The sequence below is a fragment of the Talpa occidentalis genome, unplaced genomic scaffold (genome assembly GCF_014898055.3).
Source record: "Talpa occidentalis isolate TD23 unplaced genomic scaffold, MPIMG_talOcc4v2.1 talOcc4.13, whole genome shotgun sequence".
Classification (NCBI taxonomy): Eukaryota; Metazoa; Chordata; class Mammalia; order Eulipotyphla; family Talpidae; genus Talpa; species Talpa occidentalis.
The window spans coordinates 78184894-78210567 of record NW_023601322.1 but is presented as its reverse complement, the minus strand read 5'-3'; the positions used below and the strand labels follow the sequence as shown (position 1 = coordinate 78210567).

The 25674-nt window shown below is 42.4% G+C and overlaps 1 long non-coding RNA gene across 1 annotated transcript in view; it reads right to left on the bottom strand.

Moving 5' to 3' along the window:
* LOC119243522 (uncharacterized) overlaps positions 1 to 25674 on the bottom strand; it is an 83529-nt gene that overhangs the window by 43474 nt on the left and 14381 nt on the right. The window contains exons 4-5 of the long non-coding RNA XR_005124736.2: positions 25530 to 25600; positions 8159 to 8252 (exon numbers count right to left, since the gene is read on the bottom strand). This is a non-coding gene — a long non-coding RNA (uncharacterized LOC119243522). The remainder of the gene's footprint in view (positions 1 to 8158; positions 8253 to 25529; positions 25601 to 25674) is intronic.

Here is a 25674-nt window from a genome sequence, read left to right as displayed (position 1 = left end):
AATGAAAAATGATGTAAAAATTATATAAAATATCAAAAAAAAAATGGCCAGAGGATCTGAACATTTTTCCTAATGCCAGTCAACAGGTACATAAGGTGCTCAACATCATTGATCATCAGGGAAATGCAATTCAAAACCACAATGAGACATCACTCCACAGTTTTTAGAATGGCTATCAAAAAGACAATAAATAAAAGAAATAATAACAACAAAGACAAGAATTAACTGTTAGCAATTTAGCAGAGAAAAAGGAACCCTTGTGCACTGTGCTAGAAATGCAGATGGTTGGACATGTGCAAATCAAGTACAGAGTTTCTTTAAAAGATGAAAATAAGAAATGCCACTTGATCCAGTAATTCCACTTCTGGGTATTTATCTGAAGGAAATGAAAACACTAACTCAAAATGACACCTGCAACCTGGTGTTCATAGTACAGTACTTAAAATAACTAACACATGAAAGACACCTAAGTATACATGAAGGGATGAAAGGATAAAGTTGTAGTGGGTATGTATACACACACACACACACAATCAGGAGAGAATGATTTTGTGACCACATATGACTACCACATATGTTAACTAGACTTGTTATGGAGATCATATATGTGAATATATGCATATATCACAGAGATCAACATATATAAATATTGAACCATTATTCTGTACACTGGAAACTAGTATGTGATATGCAAATTGTCTCACTAAAAAATGGAGAATCACATTGATGGAAAGAGGGGTAGTAAAGGGTTATGGAAAAAGAATAAAATACAGAATGATCAGGGAGAATAAATACTTCTAAGAGTGAGCAGGGGTCTCATCTAAGCCAAAAAGGAGAACACAGGCTGAATGGGAAGCCAGCAGAGTATTCCAGGGCTTCCAGTTCTCACCTGTGTTTGCGATTTTGCACTTAAGGTGCTGTTACTTAGCTTTATGAACTAGTAATACTTCTGGGCTACAAACACAGTATCTACCCGTTTATCAATTCTGCTTAAGCTAATTGTTCCAGAAATGAGGATCATAACAGAATACGTGCCACTTATTCACAATCTTCAGAAACTGTTAAGTGCTGGATTGTGTCCTCCTCCCAAATTTCTATGTTGGAGCTCTGACCCTTGTTTGTACCTCAGAACATTTGGAAATGTCCTTAAAACATCATTAAATTAAAATGAGGGCATTAGGATGGGCTCTAATTCAATATGACAGGTGTCCTTATAAATGAGGTTAGGACACACAAAGAGAAGACCATGGAGGACACGGGAGGAAAAAGCTGTCTGCAAGCCAAAGGGAGAGGCCTCTAAGAAATTGATCCTGCCAACACCTTAAAGTTGGCATGTCTAGCCTCTATTTTATATATATATATATATATATATATATATATATATATATATATATATATATATATAAAAGCATCGCCACTATACGCAAGGTCAAATGCTTGGGAGGGTCAGGCAGGCAGCAAAGGTGAGATAGGAGTAACAGCCCCTCACGCAAGACAGAGGCTCCCAGTTTCAGCAGATGGTTGCCATGGGGGATGTGGAATGGCCTGGTGAGATCACTGTTTTTACCCCGAGGAGGCAAATGCCTGGATTTTTCTGTCAAATTACCCAAATCTTAAAACCTAACCAAAGAAAATACAAGAGAACATCTAGGCTTTGGCTCCCAGTTTGGATGTGACAGGAAGTTATAGCCTGTTCAAAGCCACACATCCACTCCCCAGAGCGTTGTCAAATAAAAGCAAAAACAAACAAATGGGACTATACCAAACTAAAGTTTCTGCACAGTGAAAGAAACTATGTCTAAACTGAAAAGACACTATACTGAATGGGAGAAAATATATGCTCTTCATACATCTGACAAAGTGCTAATAACAAGATCTATCAAGAACTCATATAGGAGGGCCTCCCCGGTGGCGCAGTGGTTGAGCGCTGGGTTGCGATGCTGACTGCGGCCTCTGCGGCGCCGGTTCGATCCCTGGCTGCTCCCCGGCCACCGGAGGAGGGTCCCACATGGCGCGCAGACCTCTCCTGCCGCCCGCTGCTCCCCTCAGCAGTGTACTTCGGTCCTTCTGCCTGCTCTGCTCCCCGCTCTGGCTCTGGTGAATTCTCTCACCCTCCCGCGCTTCTGACTGTACCCAGTGCATGTATAAACAGAACAAACAAACAAATAAATAAATAAAACATGCCTCTATTTAAAAAAAAAAAAAAACAAAACTCATATAGGGGCCTCTCTGGTGGCGTAAGGGGTTCAGCGTCAGCACCATGAAGCAATCCGCAGCTACTGCAGGGAGCTGACCCACATGGTGGGTCTGACTGTCTCGCGCTACTCCCCTCAGCAGTGTATTTCAGTCAATCTGCCTGTTCTACTCCCCACTCTGTGTCTGGTGAATCTTCTCACCCCCTGCACCTCTGGCCTGAACCCCAACTCTTATATGCATAAATAAATCTTTAAAAAAATAAAAAAAACTCGGGCCTTCCCTGGTGGTGCAGGCGGTTGAGCACTGCACTGTGAAGCTGTCCGCAGCCTCTGCAGCGCTGGTTCGATCCCAACCAGCCAGCGAGGGTCCCACATGGCGCAGCAGACCTCTCCAGCCTCGCCCGCTGCTGCCCTCGGCAGTGTATTTTGTCAGTCTACCTGTTCTATTCCCCACTCTGTCTCTGGTGAATCCTCTCACCCTCCCATGCATCTGGCCTGTACCCCGGTTCTCGTATAAAATAATAAAAAAATCTTTAAAAAAAAAACTCATAGAAAGAAAACAACGAAAAAATGGGCAGATGAGCTAAACAGACATTTCTCCAAAGACAACATACAGATGGACAACAATCACATGAATAAATGCTCATCATCTTAGCAAATCAAATTAAAATGCAAATCAAGCCCACAATGACATGCATTCTTACTCCAGTGAGAATGACCCATATTTAAAAAAGACTAGAAACAAGTGTTGATGAGGATATGGAAAAAAGGCCACATTTATACACTATTGGTGGGAATGTAGCACGGTTCAATTTCTCAATATATTAAAAACCAATCTACCATATAATCCAGCAATTCCAAATGCTAGGTATCAACCCAAGGAATGTAGAAACACCAATTCAGAGGGATATTTGCACTCTTGTGTTCAATGCAGCACTATTTACAATAACCAAGTTATGGAAACACCTAAGTGCCCAAAGATAGATGAGGAGATGAAGAAGATGTGTTGTAAACACAATTGAATTCTACTCAGCCGTAAAAAAAGATGAACTCTTGCCAACTGCAAAATCTTCATGGAACTGGAAGGAATTATGCTAAGTGAAATAAGAAGGAAAAAGAAAAATACAAGATGCTCTCACTCATAATTGGAATATAGAGAAGCAAAATAAAGGACAAAGAAAAAACTAAGCCAAAATAAATCCTAGAAATTTTACTGTAGAATTGAAGCTACCAGGCCGGGGGGTGGGGGGGAGGCATGAAGCAAAGAGGAACTGGGTCCAATGTGCCTATGGTGGAGCACTCTGGGTGCCTTAGTGGTGGTGTGGTAATACACACCCGAAGAGGTGCGAGCCTATACCTCCAAACCATATAGAGAGCTTAACATTACCTCAAAAACAAAAAAACCCAAAAAAAACCAACTAACAACAACAACAACAACAGTATTTTAAGAAATCCCCCAGACAGCTATCATCAAGACTATCCTGCTATGGCTCTATGCGGTGTGGCCCCAAGGTTTGGGTTTATATCAACTGAATCTGAGATCTGATTAGTGTTACAACTGCATGGGCAGCTCCTTAACCTGGATTGTTATGTATCTGATACTGAGATCAGAGTGAATTCCTCATTTAGATTGACTGTGATCTTTTTATCTTCCTGTTGTGCTCATTTCATCCATGCTTTTCCCCAAATAGTGTAAACATGAGTTGGTATATGCAGCACAAATCTCAACACTTCATGGAAGACAATAGCCTAAAACTTCTCTAACTTCACTTCTTATCATTAACTATTTCACATGAAAACAAGGGGTAAGAAAAAAAGTCAAGTGTTTCTAACAAACACAATTAGCTTCTTAATTCTCTCCTGTAACATAAAACTGAAATAGTTTTCAAGCCGAAGCACCAATTAACAGGGTTTGTCATGGAAAGAACATTCACGGAGCAAAACTTAATACCACAGATTTGCGTAATGGCTTGCTGGCATGTTGGTTCTTTTTCCCCTGATTCTTTGCCTATGTTAAATGCTTTAAAAGGGTGTAGGCAAGTGTTCTTGTCAGCAGGGACTTGGCAACTAAGGTCTCCTTCCTGGACCCCCTGTGCCTTGCTTCAGTCTTAAGACACAGAGACAGTCAGCCACCCAGGCAATGTTTTGTGAATCTGATGCTATCAAAAGGAGGGCATTAAATTAGGGGGAACTGGAGTCTGTCTTTTTCAGAACACACCATGTTGCCAGCAGGAGTTTCTGAGACAAGATGAAGTAGAAGTCTGCTTATGTGATTTTATTATTTTTTCAGCTGACTTGGCCTCTGAGGATACACAGGAGGTGAGAGGGGATAAAAATGATCCAATTGCCCACGAGTAAAAACATTGCTCCCCTGTCTCTTAGTATGCCACTAAGGAATGGGAGAAAAATATTTTCATGAAGTAATAATTGCCTCTTGAATAAACTTCCATTTTAACAGTAAAAAAAAAAAAAATCAGTCTATGCCAAGTATAAGTGAAAATATGCATGGAATTGTGATAGAAAAATGTATATTCAGCATGAGGTTAGAGAGATACCAGCTGTGTTTTCTGCAATTCCACTATCAAAACAGGAAGATAAAATACCAAATATAGTAGACTATGAATTACATGTATGGACAGATAGGACTTCAAATGCATGCCTAGTTCTGTTGGGGGGAAAGGATGTCCTGAAAATCTCCATTAATAGGTTTTATGGACCCACTGCCACCCCAGACCAAAGAGGTCCAAGACACCAAAGACTACAAATCCCATAATGCCATCACCACCAAAGGGAGGACTGCTGGGAACTGAGGGTGGAGTTAAGCAGCCAGGTCTGGGCTATGACCAGACATGTGGGCCTTGGGGGTCCTTTGGTTTTTTGCGAGCTTTCAGCATGCTATTGGGATTCCAGCTCAGCAGAAATGGTAGGACACATTCACCAATTTCTCTCTTTCTCCCTGAGTTATTCATTTCGTTTCCCCTTTTTATAAATAAGCCTTTATTTGCCTTTTTGAGTGTGCCTGCAGTTCAGTCTCATTGTAAGCCCCTTTTAAGAACGCGGGTAAGGACCCATAGTCAGGGACCCATTTCACATTGGAGTTATCCTCTAACAGTTCCAGGGCACTTTATATACATCACCTAATCCCTCACTGTGCATGGAAGGTACTACTTTCTATATTAACAAATGAAAAACTAAGACTTAAAGTTAATTGTTTGCCAAGGTCACACAGGTAATAAGAGGTTGAAGGCTCCAACCCTATCCTATGAGGTATCAAATTACGAGCTCTTTCCACAATTCTTCCAAAATGCATGTTATTGGTGAGGTGGAATGTGTATGCGGCTACATGCCAGGGAATTCTGGGGCAGATGAAAGAATAGGCCTAGTTTTGCTCTGGAGGGCATGGTAGACACAGATGTGTAAGCAAGTGCAGCAAGACTGCTGTGAGGAGCGCTGTTGTCAGATGATGTCGGACCTTGGGGGGAGCCATCAGGATTCTGGGGACACTAAGTAGAGGAGAAAAACAGCCAAAGATGTGCAAACTTCCACATAGCAAACTGAGCATGTTGAGCACAAGCAGGTGAGAAGGAGGGGGGCACAGTGAAGAGCAGACACAGTATTCTGGGGAAATGGGAGAAATGGATTATTCATGTTTCTGTATAATAGTTCTCCATAAGGTCATCACATCCCACACAATAAAATGGCTTTTGGAACAGGAATAATAAAAACTACTAACAGCATAAAAGATACAGTGGTAGGAAAGAGGGATCCATTGGGAGACTTGTAAGTATCTCAATGAGAAATGACTGAGGACAGAATTAAGACTTGGGAATGACAGTGTGGTCCTTGTCCTGGAATCAAGACAGGTGCCATCACCCAAGATGACCCTCCAGGCTGAGGAACAGTTTTGGTGACTAACAAAGGCTGTGGACGGGAGATGTGTATATTGGAGGACACTTGGCGGATGGTGTCATTGACCCAGAGCTGGCTTGAAGGACCTCTACTCCCGAGTGGTCCATGTTCTGGTCTGGCTAGGGACTGTGGAATGTTTGAGTCCTGCCTCACTATTTCCCAGTCTCAGAAGCGAGATGAACTGAGTGGTTTTGGGAACAGATTTGAGTAATCTGAGGCAGCCTGGAAACACTCAGCTCTCACACCAGTGAGGTTCCCAGGGATGCCTGGCAGAGGAGGCTACTCATATCTGGAAGAAATGGGAAGCCTCAGAAGCATTTAAGAACCTGTACCTTTAAAACCAAGGTTTCCTGCTAGGATTTGCCTTCTGGGTTACAAATGCCCTCCAGGGCTCACCTTCCTGCCTTCTAGCACCTCCATTTTCTCTTCTCTCCCTGTAAACCCAGGGTTGGATAAATTACAAAGAACTGTTTTCTTCAGTTTTTAAAAATGAGACAACACATGGCTGGAGCCTGTCATCCCCACCCCTGTCACCAGAGGGCACCAGGTCCACATAAAATATCTAGGTGTCAACATCAACAAACATTCAAATCCAGCAAAATGTATCATGGGAAATGATTTGTAATAAGATAGCTTCCTCGTGACCTTTGCTTATGAACTTCCTTTCTGCTACCAAGTAAACGAACTTGCTCACTTTGACTTTAACAATGTTTCCAGAATTCTTTCAGAAATCTAGCAAGTTGAAGAGAAGAACAGTAACGTTTGTCACAATATTATATGACTACCTAATCTTTGCTACCATTTTTGTGGCTTTTACTGGGGGGTCAGATAATGTGTAAGACCTTACATAAATTTTGCACATTTTATTTCAGATCCTGAAACAAATCATAATGGTTGCTATGGTCTCCTAAACGGCAAAACTGAAAAAAAACTCACCACAGTATATTACTCTGTTGTCTGTATGGAGACTCTGTACAGGTGTCTCTATAAAACCTCCAAGTTAAGCTTTGGATTGAAAGTTTAGAAAGATATACTGCTCAGACATTCTGTTTATGTAACTCCACACGGGAACGCAGAGACACGGTGTTATAAAGAAGCTGCCAACACTCTAGTTTCCACTGGCGTGGCCTCAGGGGGCTGACCCTCTGTGCCAAGCCTTGCCTGAGTTTATACCAGCACAACTTGGCGCATAGTTTCTCATCTGTGATGTTTCCCCTAATACATAGTCTTGTCCTTTAACAAAGGGGGGAAAAAGCAACGAGCATTTGCCACAGAATTTAATTCTTCTGAGTGTTGCCAGGCACTCTGTAGTGATTAGAATATTGGGACTCTGACTACCCCAGGCATGTCCCAAATCAGGCCAGCTATAACTGGCACCTGAGGAGACATCACATTTCAGGGTGTGGGAGCGAGTGCATTTCTGAGTGGTGTCAGGCAGGATCTTTGATCTGTGTGCTTTGTGCTGTGTAATCTAAAAACGGAATTAATCCACTGGCTCCACACCAGACGGTGTGAGGCTTGATTGCTGAGCTTAATTAACCCAGGAGGAGGGAATTAGCCCAAACAGAAGGTAAAAGAAAGACTATGAGAATGTGAGGTGCCTCAGTTTCCTCCTCCCCAGAGGATAAAATAGTCCCTTCTTAGAAACCTTTTTACCCTGGGAACCTGTGCATCTTCTCCAGGCCCGGGGCCAGGCGGTGGAACAGAGTTTATTTCCGTGTGAGCTGGAGGACAACAGGTTAATGTCACATTTAGAGAAACGACAGAGTGCCTGTCATTTGGGGTGGATTTTGTATCAGTTCAGTAACCGTATGAAGGAAACCATTAATTCCTCTTTTGTAGAGGAAGAAATGGGGCTACACTGATTTTAAGAACTTGCCAAGGACCTGCTGTTCACTTAAAGAGGTAACAGGGTAACAAATGACAGCCACCATCAGCCACACGCATAGCCTGGATCAAGTGCCACTTCTCATCCTTAGAACACGGCGAGGGAGACATCAGCACACCCATTTTGTACAATAGAAACCAAGGCTGAAAAAGATTCGGTCACTTACCCAGATGCGCCCCATCTCCATCTCTTCTGACTCTCCGACCTGTTGGCCCCCTGCAGGCGCTGACACACCATGTCCTTGGATTTGCTGCTTCCTTCTAGAATTAAAAAAAAAACAAAAACAAACAAAATAAGCACACTCATATGCAACTCCTGGAAAAACTGTTCAAATCAGATTGCTAAGACTGCATGTCCCAAGTATCTGCCCCATAACAGCCTTATGCTTCTCTCAAGGGGTCTGGTGGTCAAACACACTTGGGAAAATGCAACTTTCTGTACCTTGCTCTTCAGAGTGCTAACCTTACCTGAATGGCTCTGAGAAATCCTGGAATGCAGAAGAAACTGGGCATCAAGGACAGCCCCTTTTATTATGGGGACTTAAGCCTCAGCGCCCTCACCTGTGAAGTGAGGTAATAGGTCGTAGCAATCGAGTGGGTTCTACATAAGCTATTATTGCTTCCACTACCTCCACCTGTAAATGAGGTTTGGCGCAAGGGCACACTGGGGTGAAGGGGAGGCATCTGCAGCCCCATTCAGTGTTGTGGGCCAAACTTCCAGAGTCCGCTTGGCACCAGAGGAAGTTTGTTTGGGGAAAAGATGGGTGCTGTCAGTCGGACTGCTGTGGACAGAGCTCTGCTTAACCTTCCTGTGTCTTAGTTTCCTTCTCCTCACGTAGGAGAGGATTTGTGAGGATTAAAGGAGGAAAGAACTCAACAGGTTTGAATTGTTATTGTCATTAGAAGGTCAAGGGAGAACACCTGTGAACAGGTGCGTGTGACACCACCCAGGAGAAAATAACTATCTCAAGGGCTTCTCAAGAGTTTTTAACTCTTTGGGAAAGAGTAAAACTCCGCCCACTTGAAAGTGTTTTTCTGTTGTTTTGTTTTTTACCAAAAACATGTTTGAAGGGTAATCTTCTCATTCTTTCTTGAGCAAAAGTGTGATGAAATAATAGAGGAGGAAGCCGACTGGTGTGGAAAAACATGAAGAGTGAAGGAAATCTCAGAAACAGAGACCTGCTCAGAACAGCAAGTCTGGGAGGTGACAGTGGACCCCCTACACTGGAAGGACACAGGCTGCCTGCACAGGACAGGGGTATCAAGGTGAAGATGGGTGTATGTAGGGACATTGTCTATTAATTTCTCAAGACTCCGTGTAGTACTTTAAATAAATTCTAACTGGTTCCATCTGAGTAACTGTCATTCCATAGATGTTTAATCCAATGGAATTTCTTCAGAAACATACTGAGCAGTTGCAGGCTCTTCCTCTATTCCTCAGGCCAGATTCCCTCCCTCTGCCTCTGCCCTGTGTAGGACGGAGCACAAAGGTTTATAGGCCACGAGCCAGGGAGAGCTGAGTTGGACAGGGGGTGAGGGCAGTGAGGTGGCAGATGAGTAAGTTCGGGAAGGTCAGAGAAGAACTTTTGGAAGAGCAAAGTAGCTTGTTTTCTCAAGCCTACTTAAGCTGTGCTTTATTCCCAGAGGCTAATCAAGTCCTTTAAGAGAAGGAGGTAGGGAGTGAAGGGAGAGGGGGAGAGAGAGAGAGAGAGAGAGAGAGAGAGAGTACCTATAAAGCTTTGCATACAGATTAACGAAAAGAAATAACAGGTATTTACGTCTGTACATTTTTACATCAAAAATAGAAAATGTTTTTAAATCACACAGGTGAGGTGCTTTTAAGACATGATTGATACCTTAAGTCACTGGAGGACTTTAACACCTTAAAACAATGCACTTAATAAATTGCTTTTGTAACATTAAAACAAATTTCTACTAAAAATGACTTCACTGGAAGCAAGACTGGAATTTTTGGATTAAGGCAGGAGAAAGAGTCCTTATGGATGCAGAAAAATAGATGGAAAATTCTTGTGATTAAAGTTGGTGCTCACTAAATACTAGTATCTTTCTCTTTTCCTTCTTCTCATAAAACAGGTCTGAATAAAAATCAAAGGTAGGCAGAAGGGAATGAGAAGAAAAAAAAAATTCCCTCTAAAGACTGTGCCAACTAAGACACAGAAGAAATGGGTGTGTTTAAATATTGATGATGATATTGATGGATGTTCCAAGGAGTTTTCACTTCCTGTGAGTAAAATCTCATGGTATACAAGTCTTGTTAAAAAGTCAGACTTTATCATGAATTTACTGTATAACACAAGTTTCAGGGCTTAGAGAGATATGATAAGATTGGACATTTCCTTATCTGTTTATTTTATTTTAATTATTTTTTTTATTGAGGTAATGGACTACAACACTGCACTGTAGGTGATTTAGGGGTATAGGTTCATACCTCCTCGGCTATAAGGTACCACATTATGCCCACCAGCAAAACACCAGTAATCCTCTACCACAGTCCATTCACCCTGTCTCTCCTACGCACCCCACCCTGAGGCCACTTCTGATAGCCTCTGAGTGTTTGTTTTAAAGGAAAAGAATTCCTTTTAGCAGTACTTGTGAACTGTACTTTTAAAAACTAACCTTTCAGATCAGGCTGTGATTGCCTTGTTGACCTTGGTTGGACTGTATAATTCTCTTGAGCCATAGCGTGAATAGATTTCTTTGTCTGCCCAGTCTTCCTCCAAGCCAAGCTGGCCTGTGTTTTGTTTTGGCATATCCATGAGCACACCACAGACTGGTAGGTCTTGATTTACAGATATGCAGAAATAGATGTGATTTCCTTTCCAGGAAAGGGGCATGATGTGCATTAATTTATACACATGAGGCTCTTTGAGAAGCTTGGATTGTGGCTCTGACCTGGTGAAAGTGTGCCCTGCAGCAGGGTGCATTGTCCCCCAGAGCTCACCACTAGACAGGAAACCTGGAAAGATGTCAAGACACAGAGGTGGCAGAGCTTGACCAAGACAATAGACTTGGGGGGCAAGAACCTAAAGATGTCACTGTAAAGCTTTCATAAATTCTACATGGACCCAAATTTTATTTCTATGGATCTGGTTTTCTCTATTCTAGGCATGTTTGGAGGGGAGGGCATGGGTGGTCCCTTTGCCTGGAAACACCGAACCTATATTTTTTTCTGACATGGTGATTTTCTATCAGGTAAGATCTCTATAATAAATGAGGCTGGGCCTCCCTGGTGGCACAAGGGGTTAAGCACAGCACTGTGAAGCTATTAGCAGCCTCTGTAACACAAGTTGAATCCCGGGGGTGGGGGGGCGGGAACTACCCAGATGGCATAGCAGACCTCTCCTGTCTCGCATGCTGCTCCCCTCAGCAGTGTATTTCACTCAGTCTGCCTGTCCTGTTCCCCACTCTGTCTCTGGTGAATCCTCTCATCCCCCGCACCTCTGGCCTACATCGCAGTTCTTGTATGCATAAATAAATCTTTTTAAAAACTAAATAAATAAATGAGGTTGACTTGGCCCTATAAGTGCATGTCCCTTTTCCAATTGTGAACGTGGTTTTTTTTCATCTTAGAAGCAACAGCTACATGTTAACTACTCCGAAAGTTCAATGCTTACTTTTTGGTTAAGGGAACTTTAGTGAGTTTAGCAAACAGATAAATAGATCTCACTTTTACGCATGAGGACACTCCACTGCTAGGAGGCCACTCAGTTTGATGATAGTGCCAGAAAGGTCATGGCTGCCTCAGTTTCCAGGCTGCTGGCTAGCCTTTGTACAGAGGAAAATTGATGCAGGGTCACCACTGGAGCCTCAAAGCCCAGGAAATATCTGTGTAGCTCAGAGGGGGCATCAGAGAAAGGTGTCCTTTGCAGCTTTTCCAGCCCCATTCTACACATTTGTCCTTTGTTCCCTCACAACCCAGAGAGACAAAGAACGCCTCTGTCCTTTGTTTGGTTGGCTGCTCCTTTGTGGCACTCTCTGCTCCCTTTTGCATCCTACACTCCAAGAAGACAGTTCCTGAGACCGGAAGGTGGTAAAAGAAACACTTCAAGTAGTAAAAACCAATGTCCAGGAAGAATCTTTCTACCAGGTTAAAACAAACGAACAATCCAGGCCTCTGATCTCTGCATCTGGATTGGGAACAGCTGAGGGAGAAGAATCAGGGAGTCTCTGAGCAGCTGTCAGCAGACCAGAGGCTTGGGCATGTCACTGAGATGGGGGAGGTTGGATACAGAAAGGGGTTAGGACAACTCTTGCTTTCTTTTGTACCAGTGAATCCATGCTCTCCCCCACCCTGCCCTTATATTATCTCTCATTGTCTCCCTTTTCTTTGTCATTTTTTTTAACCCTCCACTCAAAATTCTCAACTTCTCTGACTGTTCATCCTCCTAGAAAATTGCCTCCAGTCTCAACTTTACGGTGTTCTGCCTTCTGTTTATCACGGCAATAATAAAATGGCTACCACATGCTTTTTTTTTAATCTCACTCAAGTATCCCAGCACCTGTGGACGTGATGGGTGAATCAGGATAGGCTAATTGTTGCATTGAACAGTTCCAGAATTGCTGCAAGAATCTTTCTTGCTCTCAGGCAGAGCCTGGAGCCTGTGATCCCAGATGGCAGCTCTCCTAGGAGGTTTGCCTTGATGCAGTGAGCCCAGGAATCTGAGCTCCTTTATGCACTTCAACTGTTTTGAGGTCTTCTGTGTAAAAGGCAGAGGGTGTGTGTGTGCTGGATCATGGTGCTTTTTTAGGGCCAGATCTCTGGGGGGCATCCCACATTCTATTGGTCACAGATTGATACACAATATCTTCTATCAGCAGATGCTATCATCTCCTCCAAGAAAAGGAATTGAGGCTCAAAGATTCAGGGCTATCAGCTAACATATAGCAGAAACAGATTCCTACTGCATAAATCTAACTCCGGAAACTACATTCTTAAGCTTGTACTCTGCTTTCTCGGACTGTCTCTCAGTAAAAAAGTATTCCCTTTTTTGTTGTGCTGTTACTTTGCCTTCTGCAAATATTTGTCCCCTGCTGCACCTGTTGTATCAGACCAGGATGGCCCAGAGAGAAGCAAACCTCCTTTTTATATCTGCACCCTCAGTAAATAACACCGTGTCTGGGACATAGTGGGGCTCAAGGAAAGTTTGATAAATGAACGTTAGCTGTGATTTGTTTCTGGGGTCACAGGAGGGCACCCAAAGTACTTTGGAGTGGTTGCATTGCAATTTTTCTAGATTACAATCAGAAGAGTATGGATCATTGAAATGATCACCCTCATGTAGCTATTTTCAACCTAGCCATTAAGAGTAATTCTTTAAAAATGTTAGTAAGAGCTAATCTCTCCTCTGCCCAAATCTCTCTGATGACACACCTTCACCCAAGTGTTGGTTTCTTAATACCCACGCTCCAATAAAAGAATCAGACAAATGGCTGATTCTAAGGCAGGGGTGGGGAAAATACAAGATAAGCGGGGAACATCTCATGGCATCAGGAAATGAGGAAATGCTAAAAACAAAATAAAAACAGGCATGTCAAATGGACGCAGGAGACCTGCGCACCTGTAAGAGCGCCACAGGTACAAATCCAGAACAACAAGAGAAACAAATAATGATAGATTGGATTATAATCCAAAAAACAAAACATTATCCATGAGTATATATTGACATAAATAATTGAATAACTATATGGAGAGAAAGAAATCTCCCTTTGCCAAGAGACAAATCTTCCTTGCAGAAGAATTCCAAATAGTAAACATAGGAGGTGTGAAGGAAAGAAAAAATCACATTAGAACACCTCTCACTTCAGTGGAGATGCAGAGATGGATGCTAATATTAGTAGGTAAAACTTGAAGGTAAAGAAAGATATTTTCATAACTTCAGAGTGTCTTCTCCAAAATATTAATGACTGTGGCATTTTAAATATATATCCATAACCTCTTTGATACCCCTCAGTCCCGGAGGTGGGGTCTAATGCATCTCCCCTTGAGAGGGGGTTGCAGTTAACATTCACTTCTTTTTTTTTTTTTTTTTTTTTATAGAGGCATGTTTTTATTTATTTATTTTGTTTGTTTGTTTGTTTTTGTTTATACAAGCACTGGGTACAGTCAGAAGTGCGGGAGGGTGAGAGAATTCACCAGAGCCAGAGCAGGGAGCAGAGCAGGCAGAAGGATTGAAGTACACTGCTGAGGGGAGCAGCGGGCGGCAGGAGAGGTCTGCGCGCCATGTGGGACCCTCCTCTGGTGGCCGGGGAGCAGCCGGGGATCGAACCGGCGCCGCAGAGGCCGCGGGCAGCTTCGCAACCCAGCACTCAACCGCTGCGCCACCGGGGAGGCCCTAACATTCACTTCTAATGAAGAGAGTATGGAAAGGGGAATATGGTAACGGTACAGTTGGGACACGTGGAAGAAATGAGTTTTATTAAGTGTTCAAAGTTAATACATGACTACAGGGGCTTCCCTGGGTAGCGCAGGGGTTAAAGACAGTGCTATGAAGCTGTCCGCAGCCACGGTAGCACAAGTGCGATCCCCAGCCAGCCAGGAAGCAACCCACATGGCGCAGTGACCTCTCCTGTCTCGCCCGCTGCTCCCCTCTGCAGTGCATTTCAGTACATTTTCCTGTTTTGTTCCCCACTCTCTCTGGTGAATCCTCCCCTGCTCCCCACACCTCTGGCTTACACCCCAGTTCTTATATGCATAAATAAATACATCTTTTAAAAAATACATGATTGGGCCTCCCTGGTGGCGCAGGTGGTTGAGCGCCGCACTGTGAAGCTGTCTGCTGCCTCTGCAGCGCGGGTTCGATCCTGGCCAGCTGGCGAGAATCCCACATGGCGAAGCAGACCTTTCCTGTCTCACCCGCTGCTCCCCTCAGCAGTGTATTTCTTCAGTCTGCCTGTTCTGTTTCCCGCTCTGTCTCTGGTGAATCCTCTCACGCTCACGCACTTCTGGCCTATACCCTGGTTCTTATATAAAAATAAATAAATCTTAAAAAAATAAATAAATAAAAATAAAAAATACATGACTATAGTGGTATCATGTACCTAATGGTCTTTGAGAAGCAGGGCACGTCACCTCTGTGGTAGTTCTTTCCCCCAACCCATAAGAAAATGACAGGCAAACCCAGATTAAGGACATTTTACAAATACCTGACCAGTACTCTTCAAAAAGATCAAGGTCATGACAAATAAGAAAAGAATGAGAAACTGCCACAGCCTGGAAGAGACTGAGGAGACAAGACAACTAAGTCCAACATGGTACACTGGTGGGATCCTGACACAGCTGAAGGATTTTAGTGGAAACACTGGTGAACTATGAACAAAGTCTATAGTTTGGCAAATAGTTTTGTACCAATGTTACTAACGTCAATTTGTAAGGTTATATCCCTTGCTAATATTAGGGAAAACTGGATGGAAAGTATATGGAAACTTTCTGGATAATCACACCGTAATTCTTCTCTAAATCCAAAGTTATTTTAAAATAAAATGTTTCTAAAAATAGTGATGAAAAATTCCCCTTCCATTTCAGGTTGTCTTTTTCAATATCCTATAAAACCTGCCTCTATGATCACCATCCCTCTCTGTTCACATGGCTTCTCTCGCCCCCCTTTCTCCTGCAGACAGCATTAGTTACATGTTTCCTTCCTGCTCTCCAGCCCAGTGCTCCCACCTCTGGGCCTTGACACTTATTGTTTCAAGATAACCTCACAGCTGGTTCCTTTATCTTTGAGAGATCTGCCTTCTCTCCCTCCTCCTCCCTTGTTCCTTCCCTTCCTTCATTCCTTCCTTACTCTTTTTTTTCTTATTAGAGGTCTTTAGTCAGATGTCCCCTAATCATGAGAACTTCTCTGATAAATCATGTCTGACATACCCTATTTCCTTTCCTCTTACACATTTCTCCATTGCTTGTCATCATCTGTCATACAGTATATTTTATGTATTTTCCCCTATTATGTTTATTTTTTCCCTATTTATGTATATATTTTCCCTTGGGGCGGGCAGAATAATGGCATCCAAAGATGTTCATGTTCCAGTCCCAGAACTTAGGAACAGGTTACATAAGCAAGGAGAAATTAGGATTTTAAATGGAAGTAAGGTTGCTAATCACCTGACCTTGAGATGGGGAGATCATCCTGGATTATTTGAATGGGCTCATATAATCACAAGAGTCTTAAAAGTAGAAGATGGAGGCAGAAACTAAGTCTAAGTGATTTAATGTGAAAATGACTCAATCCTGCATTGCTGGTTCTGGAGATGGAAAGGGACCAGCATCTAGAAGGTAGAAAAGATGGGGAAGCTCTTACCGAGGGTTTCCAAAAAAATGCAGCCCCACTGACATTTTGATTTTAATCCAGTGAGACCCACAGACTTCTGCTTTACAGAAGATACAAACTTTGTATTGCTTTAGGCTACTAGGTTTTCGGTAATTTGTTCCAGCAGCATAGAAAACTGGCTTATATTATGAAGGAAATCAGTAACTCATCAATTGCCCTGTGATGCTGTCATTTGACCAATGTGGGAACTGATGGGCAAGGTAAGGACTATTTTGTCATAAACTCTCCAGTGGTGATCAACAAGCCAGTGAGGTTCTGCGAGGCACAGGGTGTGTGAGACTGAGCAGGGATGGAGTCTGTTGTGCAGAGTTCCTGCGGTACATGCAGGGACCTCACAAGCATGCTCTCTAAGCAGTAAACCCTTTACCATTTCTTGCGTCTAATATTTAGCATCTCTAGGTGGACATGGACATTTCCAGACACTTTCCCTGAGTGGCCTGACCTGCTCTATCTACCCTAGGGAGAAACTGGTGGCCTGGAGCTTTATGTCTACAGCTTACTCAGAGGCATTAAAAATATTGTACAAGATGCATATTTACGAAGGCAGAGCAAAAACCTCTCTTGCTTCTACTTAGAGTCCTTCTCAACAAGAGTTAAACCTTTGAGGAGTTACAGATTGATGGGTGAGTTTGCTTGTTTTATTATGTAAAATAACAGAAGAGCCAGAAGCAATATAACTAAAATACAAGAGAGCTTTATAAATAAAATAGGAATAATAGATACTTGAAAGATAATGTCCCCAAGCACTTTAGAAATGGCCAAAGTGTCCTAGAAATTTTTAGATGAATGGCTCTGAATTCATTTTGGAATGGGCTTTGGTTGCTACATTTCCTTTTCTGAATAAACCAGCAAAACTTTTAACTGGGTATAAAATACAAATTGAACACCAAGAGCATACATCATAATGCACTCAGCGATGTATTCAGTAGCACTAGAATCATGTTCAATCCATGCAATACTTTGCTTTGCACATGACAAGAAAACCCGACTCAACTTGGCTTAAACAATGGGATTTGGCTTAAATAATGGGAATTTACTGGCTTATATAACTGCAAGAATCGAGGTAGGGCAGGCTTTGACAAAGTTGATCCAAAGTTTATAATATCACTTGGATTGTGTTTTTCTCTCAACTCCATTCTCTAAAGTTTGTTGCCTTTTCCCTTACATTGACTTCACTCATGTCTACTGGCTTCCAGAGGGGCTGGCTTCCTTACCACATTTGGTGGCCACAGCCACTCTGGAGCACCTATTCAAAGCCTGCACTAGGAAATCCAAGATTGAAGATAGTAGAGCAGTAGTCATAATACAAGTCCTGTGGGGAAAATCCAGCCAGCTTTGTGATTGTGTAAATGAAGTTTACTGGAATCCAGCCCTGCCACATACTGCTTATGGCTGTTTTCACACCACAGCGGTAGAACTGAGTTGTTACAGCAGAGACCTTATAAAATGCAAAGCTGAAAATATTTGTTATCTCGATCTTGACAAAAATAATTGACAGCCCCCGAAGCAAAGTAACAGGGAATAACTCTTGGAGGTCCCATGCAATCCAGAAGCTGTTCTCTTCTCATCAACAGCAGCAAATTCATTCTCCCTGTGTCTTCTTTTTCCCATCAGAGCACAGAAGGAAGATTTATGTCAGGCAAGTACAGCAAGCAGTTTCCAAAAGTCAAGTAGTAGTTTCCTGATATTCAGGATGTATGTGGATCTTCACTCTGGCTAATAGTAACAGTGCTACTATTAGAGAAATAGAATAACCGAGGGCTGGACTATGAGTTAATACTAACAGCACACACTGGAGGCCACACTCTACATAAGCCCTTCACACAACTAGACCTCTCACCATATCTTTCAAGGTGTGTTCTATAATTGTTCCTACTCTATAGATGAGGCACTGAGAGTTTAAGAAATGTCTCCAGTTTACATTGAAAGCCAGGCAGTGGGACTCAAGTGTCCATGGTGTCAATCAGTACAAAGACTGTCTCTCTGAGCTGGAACTCAGATTCAGCAAACCAGAAAGAGGCCAGGAAGTATCTGTGAATTGTGATGTGGCTCAGCACTGAATGTAAAAAGTGTAAGACATGCAAAGACCAGAAGGCCTTCATACAACTTGGAAACAAAACACAGAGGAAGTTGGGAATAGAAAATGAATCTCCTTTAGTTCCCTTGCTAAAGTCTCAAGCAAGATCCTGATGACAGCAGCTTTGGAAAAGCATGCCGGAAATATACACCGTCAGCTAGAGAAATCCCTAAGAACACACATCGAGAAGCTGCTCTATAAAGCAATGGTCTGGTGGTCAACTCAGTTGGAGAAATACAGCATACAAGGAGATTCCCAGAGAAAATGTAATAGGATTTGGAGAAATGCTAGAGGAAACTGATGAATCCAGATTTTACTGAATTTATTTGATCACTAAATATTCGTTGTAAGTCCTGTATCTATAAATATTCCAAAGAACAAACTTTTGATCCATTTTGTTGTAGAATTTTAAATGCATCACTTAAATGTTTAATACTATGATTGATTCCATAGCTCAGAAAGTGAAAACATTTCTTCCTATCTTTTTTTGTCTTTTTATAATCTTAGTAGAATAGCCTTTCCAAAGCAACTAATATAGGAGTCCAAAGCAGATGGATCTCTGGAGGTCAGGAAGACTGACTGCTGAGCTCGGGGAGCTTCCCAGGCAAGAAGTGTTATGAAAGGCCCGTGAGTGGGCCTGCCAGATTCACTTTACACATATCAGTGGTGGCATCACTAATAGTATGGGTATAATAAGCCTGAGCTGAACCTTAGCGGGTCTTAGCTAATAATTGAGAAACACTGTAGGTTTATGAACATGGCCAAGGTATGTGTTGTTTGACATAGATCACATGGGTGCAGCATAAGAATGAATAAGGAAAAATATTTCCCTTTATTACAGAGGAGGAAGTGACCATTATCAACTGCTACATTTAGTTTCATGGTTCCAAGAGAGCTAACTTCCAAATGACCGAAGTCAAAATCATTGAACTTATTTTTTAGAAATGTCCATAGATATCGATTCTACAAGTAACTATACATGACCTGACCCATTGTTTAATCACTATTATAATTAGGAAATTATCTTGCTTGTTTTCTTTTAAAATAATGTGTGTAGTATGTATGTATGTATGTATGTGTGTGCATGTGTATGTATGTATGTGTGTGTGCCTGTGTGTGTGTGTGTGTGTGTGTATGTAAAGGGACCATAACCATGTATAGTCTTTGTTTATCATAGCATATTTTGAAAATACAGAAAAACCTAAGAAGAAAAATAAATCATTCACATTATCAGAAATGGCTGTAAGTTTGGGCGTGTTTTCTCCTGGACACAGCCTGTGTGAGATGGCACCAGAGGTGGCTGTGTTCAACGGTCACTGACTGATGGGTGCTCTGGGGTCCACAGGGTGGAAAGGAGCAGGAGGGTATGAGCGGAGCTTACATGGGTGCTCATTAGTCTCACTCATAAGCCTGGGTGAGTTTGGATGTCTATAAAAGGGATTATAGCTGGTTGTGATAAAATATTTAAGGAATGAGGGGCCTCCCTGGTGGCGCAAGGGGTTAAGCACCACACGATGAAGCAATCCGCAGCCTCTGTAGCACGAGTTTGATCCCCGGCCAGCCAGGGAGAAACCCACATGGCGCAGCAGACCTCTCCTGTCTCACCAGCTGCTCCCCTCGGCAGTGTATTTCAGTCAGTCTGCCTGTTCTGTTCCCCGCTCTGTCTCTGGTGAATCCTCTCACACCCTGCCTCTCTGGCCTGTACCCCAGCTCTTGTATGCATAAATAAATAAATCTTTAAAAAAAATATTTAAGGAATGAATGTCCTTGCCAGGTTTGGGTCAGTGCAGTGACTTTTCATTTTCAAGGGCAGAGTTTCAAAAACCATCATCTCATTGTGTGAGATGCCACCAAATTGTGGCTACTGACTCCTGCTTATAAGTGTTATTCCAGTCAGTGACATGTAGAAAACAAATACTTCTGTTTTCCACAAGCCTGAAACATAATGTGAGTCTTTAGTGAAATCATCTGAAGGACAGTCATATGATGTAAAAAGTCTGAAATCTCTTTAACTATTTGTCTCTGACAAGACCCATGGTTTACAGCAGTTGCTTCTCCAAATCCTTCCCCAACAGTCTCTATAAATCTCCAGAACCCACTGGCTTTCACTTCATCACTCTTAAATCTTAGGCGTCCTTCTTCCTTTCCCTATTTCTTCTGGAAGTTTTTCTTTTCAGACAGTTCAGACCTTTTCTCATAAATGTAGGGTCTCGAAGTACTTTTCCTCAATTTATCCACTACCCAATCTATGTGACAAAGATTAGAAACTTGAGTCATTTGGCTAAAGAGTGTTCCCTAGGAAGCTTGAGAAGGGTAAATGGGAAATAACCATGTTTTCATAAAGTTGTACCTGCCACACCAACAGTGGGGGTGACCCATATGACTAAGAGGTTGTAACTCCTTAATCCAGATTATCTACAGATTAACTCCAGGCTCAGATGATCTCTGGAAAGTGGAAAGCTGATTACTGCTAGTAAATAAATGGCTCTAAACTCTTCTAGGTGCCTAAGGGAAACTCTAACTTCAAACAAATCAGCTCCTTTGTTGATGTTTTCTGCCATTTAGAACCAAGTGTTGGGACACACTGATCATGACTTAAAAAGGCACCCCTCAAGCCCGGGGGCCCGGAATGTTGAGTGAAGTCGCTTTGCTTCACATGGTTGTAGTTTTATGTAAAACATTTCAGAATCTTCCGGGTGTTATTTGAGGGCCAAAATGTTGACATTCCAGTCAACATTTGGTGAGTTATTATCAAACCCTAAGTGTTACTGCACCAGGGGCACAGTCCCGGTCCCCGTGAACATGTGATAAGTATTCACGATGACTTGGTGTGGGTCTCACTTTTGATAATATCTGTGAGTCCTTCTTGGTGTTTTCAGGCTTCAGGAAGGATAACTTCCTCTCCTGCTGTTCCTTGCATGTGCTCTTGTTTATGCTTCCCCTGATTCCCTGTCCCTCCTGCAGTTGGATATGCTCCTGGCTACATGCCGGGTGTCTTCTCTGCTCTGGAGCTTTGCCCCATATTGTGGTTTCTTCAGAGATCCCTTGAGCACACAATAGAGCCCTCTCCTGCCACTGAGATGGACTGGCAGGCTGGCAATGGATGTGTACAAAAGGGATTATAGCAGGATGGGATAAAATATTTAAGGAACAAGAACCAATTAATGAGAAAGGCTTAATTGTATATTGAAATTTTATCTAGGTACCAGAGAGATTAGATTGATATATATTATAATTGAAAGTCAATAATAGTGACCAAAGAGGAATGATCCCTTCTTATCTCACCAATAATTGCAATTCATGTAAAAGGCAAAAAAAAAAAAAAAAAAAAAAAGAGTAGTGTTCAAGTCAGAAGGAAGATTAACAACTACCTAGGGCAGCGCCTGATTGTAAGGATGTAGACCTGACGCCCAGCGCAGTGGAGTACTTGTTCAAGGCTCCTCCTTGGGCTGGGACTTCTTTTACTGGGTGTCTAACATGTGCCAATGCTACTCCAGGCTTCAATATGCAATCACAAACAAGGACAAGTTCCCTGTCCTCTTGGAGTTTAAATTAAACATCAGGTGGGTGGGGAAGGGGGGGCAGATAACATGTAAGTGAACAAATAACCAAAGAAAATGAAGGGAATAAAAAAAAAAAAGATCACTCTAAGAGGTGATGAATCCTTTGACGATATCAAAGGGGGAATGTGGTAAGAGAGATGGAGAGAGGTTCTGAGGAGAAGATATTGGCAGTCAGGCCACAATAGTGAGAAGTTCCCATTCTGTAAATTGTTGTAAGACTCTGTAGAGCATCACAGGCTCCAAACTGCCTCCAAAGTAAATGCTTTCAAGTAAGTCCTATCATCTCATCTGCTGTCAGAAAGAGAAGTGAGCTCAGAGTGACAATATTCTATAAATAAGTATCATGTAACAAAAGCTATAATACACAGGACACTGTCCTAGGACTTATAACAAAATTCATGTAGCATCCTTTTCCTGCCCCACACGAGGTTACAGCCCAATGAACAGCCTCTCAGTCACGAAGGCATCCTCCTGTACCTGGACAACGGTTCTGAGATCTATCCAGGTAGACAGAGGGAGATAGCTAGTTTGACTTAAACAGGATTCCTGGCAAGATCATGTCTATTCTAAAAGGAGTTCATAGCCATCATATCTAGAGCTTTGGCTTTATTGCTTATCTGCCAAAACACTGGTGTTTAATTAAATAATTATGCTTAGATGGAAAAAAAAGTGTCTATCCATGCTATTGACTCTAAAACTGATATTAAATATTGGAAATAAATGAGGAGAGGCAATGAAATTTCAGTGGACAAAGGACAACATGTAAAACATTTTTCTAAAAATAAAATTTAGCTAAATATACTGGGATTAAGTGCAGAGAATTTGAGCTACAATTTAATCATTATTTTTTAGCCTGTGATCATTTAAGGAGCCACATGAGATGGATTAATATATATTTAATGTTGGTAAAATTAGGAAATATACATTTTGTTGAAAATATGCTCATTCTCTGAGAAAAATTTCTCCCAGATTATATGAGTTTCACATTATCTTGGAAGAAAGAAGGGTGGTCATACTTAAAGTATGAAGAAGTGGACTAGGACAGGAAATCTAAAAAATAAAAGCAGATTGAATGGATTTCTTGGAATTCTTTAAGACATTTCCAAAGTGTCTTTAAAATGATCATAACATTATTTTGTCTCATTGTATAAACATTCCAGAAATTGTTGTGGAGGTGGGGAGTGGGATGACTTTTAAAATCTAGAAATCTAACCTCAAAAACATGAGGAATCCATGGGCCTAGTCTTCTCCGGGGGAGGTGGGCGTGTGTATCGCATCATGACATCCAAGGGCCTGAGAGTGGCGGTGCTGTTTGCTGCTCGAGAATTTGAAAGGCAAAGAGTTTTCACTATCAAAAGCACAGAATTTCCCAGAAGGTGTGAGTGGTGGAAGAAAAGGGTGAGGATGTGAAAGTGTACCCTTACTGGAGTGTAATTACACTTCAACAGCTTCTCTGCAACCGGAAAATAAATAAAGAACCCAACCTATGGACAGAGTGTGCTATGGACACAGAAGATGCTCAATGGAATGATCAAGAGCTCAGACATTTTCTTTGAAGGCACTTTGGAGTGCTGTGGTGTTTCTCGTCTCCTGTTCTTCCTCACCCCAAGCCTTGCTGTGGGGAAGAAGAGAGTATTACACTTAAAGCCAAGTGAAAGATGCTGCAAGGGACCACTTAGTTTGACTTTGTGTCTGCCAATCCCCCCTCCTCTCTGCCCCTCAGCCCCCAAATTTGTGACAAGCTAGGTTTGGAGTTGACAGAGCAAAGGGAGAATGCATTCCTTGGAAGTGAACATGATTTTGAGGTTAGGGGGTAGTAACTGTTTCCATGGAGCAGATTGTGGGTGTCATAAGAGGGCAAGCCTGTCCATGCGGATAGTGTAGAAGAGTGAAAGAACCCCAAGGAGGCATTCATTTCTGAAGTACAGAGAGGCTGAAGGGGTATAAAGTGGGCAACCAGGAAAGAGGCATTGTCCATTCAAAGACACTGTGGCCAGAGGCCCCAACCGAATTCTTGAAGAACTTGCCAACATGCTCCATTAGAATAAAAGCCAGCCTCAGACCCACTGCCACCCTGCTCAGAGGGCCCCAACACCAGTTTACATCTGAACTTTTTCTCTACCTCTGGTTCTAGTCACAGAGTAGTGAAACTGGTGGTGGGTGGAGAAGGTGACAACAGGAAAAGCCATCATTTGCTCCTCCAGCCCTTCCGGCAGAATTCCAGGGTGGAGCAGACCTGAATAAGTGATGAGGAGGAGAGAGTTTGAAGTTTAAATGAGTTTGGGGTTCTGTTCTCTAGGACAGACTGAACTTAATCATTTTCTTTTTTTTTTTTTTAAGATTTATTTATTTATACAAGCACTAGGTACACTCAGAAGCGCGGGAGGGTAAGAGAATTCACCAGAGCCAGAGCAGGGAGCAGAACAGGCAGAAGGACCGAAGTACACTGCTGAGGGGAGCAGCGGGTAGCAAGAGAGGTCTGCGTGCCATGTGGGACCCTCACCTGGTGGCTGGGGATCAAACCGGCGCTGCAGAGGCTGCGGGCAGCTTCGCAGCCCAGCGCTCAACCGCTGCGCCACCAGGGGAGGCCCTGAACTTGATCATTTTCAACTGGGCTGCACTTAATAGCATGTGAAGGTGACCTGAGAACTATTATTACCTAAGCATTATTAGAAACCAGAGACATCCCGAAGATTTCATTTCAGGGTCAGGAGAGAGCAGGTGAGGGAGTTTAACAGGCAGAGAAAAATGAAATGAAATTGGTTTTTAGATCAATTAATAAACTGGGTCCATGACCTAATACACACTGAGATTGTGTGGCTTTAGGGTTCCAAGGAAAAGGTTGAATGCAGAGGACCAGTGTTGGTGCTTGATTCACTTGCATTCTCTTGGATACAGTGTCTGTAAAATGCTTAGTCCTTTACAGCAGGAGCCCTAGTAAATAATTGTATCATTGTGCTAATTATCTTTAATTATTATTACAAGACATCTGATTTAAGACATATAACTAGACTTCGAGCACCTTCCCACCAATATGTTACGCGAAGCAGGAATAATTCGAGGCCTCTGGCGTGGGAGCTCTGAACCATCCCCCCAAGGGTGAAGGGGTTGGTGGGATCCCTACCAGCTGCAGTCTCCTTGGGAAAATAATAAGGATGTGTGGGACTCCAGGAAGGCACCATGCAGAGGGATTGGGATGTCCGACCTGACTCTAGCTTCCGAGTGAATGGCAGGGCAGGGCAAATTATTAACTTCTGTGAACTTGTTTTCTCAAGGTTTAAAATCCAAAAATAATACATGCTATTATAGAAGGATTGATACTTATCTAATTGTTTTGACCATAATGGATATTCAGTGTGTTTATTTCTTTCTTCCAGCCTACTTAGCCATGTTCTCCTTATTTTAATTCTTAAAGCCCTTTCATGGAAGACCCAGCCATCTTAAACTTTCTGCTTTGTGTCCTATTTCCTCTATTGATTGGGAAGGTAGTCTGATCGATTGATGTTTAGTTAGGTAGAAGTGAATGATAATTGCTTAGACTGGAGATTACCTTTTTACTGAGGAGCTGGAAAGATGAAGCAGAGAAGAAATGTCAGGCTTCTCTTTTCCACTTGTGTCAACCTATGAGACAGATTTAGGGTTGGAAGAGCCATATTTAGTACCATCCCTAGCCTGGTGCTCCACTTACGACAAAG